The sequence below is a fragment of the Salvelinus sp. IW2-2015 genome, unplaced genomic scaffold (genome assembly GCF_002910315.2).
Source record: "Salvelinus sp. IW2-2015 unplaced genomic scaffold, ASM291031v2 Un_scaffold12780, whole genome shotgun sequence".
In the NCBI taxonomy this organism is placed as follows: domain Eukaryota; kingdom Metazoa; phylum Chordata; class Actinopteri; order Salmoniformes; family Salmonidae; genus Salvelinus; species Salvelinus sp. IW2-2015.
The window spans coordinates 432-1,976 of NW_019954036.1; the positions used below are offsets into that span (position 1 = coordinate 432).

General features: G+C 44.0%; 1 long non-coding RNA gene across 2 annotated transcripts; it reads right to left on the reverse strand.

Moving 5' to 3' along the window:
• Positions 1-716: 716 nt before the first annotated feature.
• On the reverse strand, positions 717-1,545 carry LOC139027381 (uncharacterized). Of its 2 annotated transcripts, none has more exons than XR_011479473.1 (3): positions 1,528-1,545; positions 1,126-1,248; positions 717-835 (listed from the first exon to the last, which is right to left on the reverse strand). It is a non-coding gene; the product is annotated as an uncharacterized lncRNA (long non-coding RNA). The 2 variants fall into 2 exon arrangements; XR_011479474.1 differs by having other exon boundaries at positions 1,465-1,543.

A 1,545-nucleotide genomic window follows, 5' to 3' on the forward strand; every position in this document is an offset into this window, starting at 1 on the left:
TCACTATCGGTGAGTGTGTCACATTACTCTCAAGACCTTGATGTTACACTACTTGAGGGCTTAGAGTTCGAAGCTTCTGGTTGAAATGCAACGAGTTCAGTTACTGGTGTGCGCAGATTTTTACTATAATTGATGATAATTAAAAGATGTCTGATAACAACATTTAGTGAAGGTAGGAAGCACGATTTCGCATATAAGCCCTCATTGACAACTTAGAAAACGTGCTTTGAAAGTCTCATATTACTGATGTAGTGACGTTGACCTCAGTCATTATATTATAATGTGGTGTAAATGGAAGATATGTTACATATTATCCTATAGAGGATGGTATATGCTGAGAGATCCTTGAATAAGTAGATCAAGACTGGTGTAAAAGATGAGAACAATCTAAGACAAAGTTAAGCAATGCATTGAAATGGCTGCTGGAGTAATGCTGCTCTCTAGTGGCCAAAAGTTTGAACTGCACAATGGTCTAGTGTGCTGTATTTGACACCTCACCAAGTTGCCAACACTTTGAGATTGTTACGTTTTTAGGTTATCATCATTAAGATATGCAGGTCTGAGTGTGCGAGTTCGTACAAAACATGAAGGTGAGCAACATTACATTTGAAAGGTATTGTCAATGTGYGTGAAGAACTGGTTTGTATGCAGGTGAATTAAGGCACAGGAAACATCATAGCAGAAGAACCTGTGGTGGATCAGCCACACTGACCTGTCCTTGTTGGGACACACCCCACAGGAAGTGATATCGCCCAGGTTGGTCACTCATCTCCCAGCCTCCACAGCTAATGTCACTGAGGGGGAGAGGGGGCTGCTTGGGGTGGTCCAAGGGGATCTGAGGGGGTACAGTCAGGAGAGGAACTGTTAAAACGAGAGTATATTCACTGGAGTTATTGTAATACCTACAGGAGTGCATGTAGCCTTCAGTGGGCATCTCCTAGCCTGGTCCTAGAACGGTTTGTGCTGTCTTCACAAATTCTATGGTCATTGTCACGCGTGTGTTGGCAAGACAAATAGACCAGGCTCGGAAAAAGATCTCACACAGAAACTAATGGTGGACGACATTTGCTCACAATTAGGTGAAGAGGACCAAATCAAGTCATGTTGTGGGCCAACATACTGTACCTTGGTCCAAGAGCCTCTGGCTTTGTATATCCTGTCTCTAATCCATCGCCTGCGACAAACACATGAGTTCCACTTCTTCTCTCTGGAGAAGTTAGCAGGAAAGTCCACTGCATACTCCCAGCCCTAAACACACAGATGCACGCACACACAATTAAGCTGATAAGTGAAAGAGTTCAGAGGTCAGCAGTTGGCCCGTCTCAATCAACAGYACTGTGTTTTAATGAATCCAAGGCTTTAGAGTGCACTACTTTTGAGTAGGMGCTATAGGGCTCTGATCAAAAGTAGTGCACTAGGGAATAGGGTATCGTTTGAGATGCACTCCATAGTGTTATTGAGCACCTGAAAGCCTGCTACCCCAGACTTGTTGCGCAATAGTTCGCGTTCCAACTTCCAGTCTCTCACCCCAGTTTCAGTGGGGTC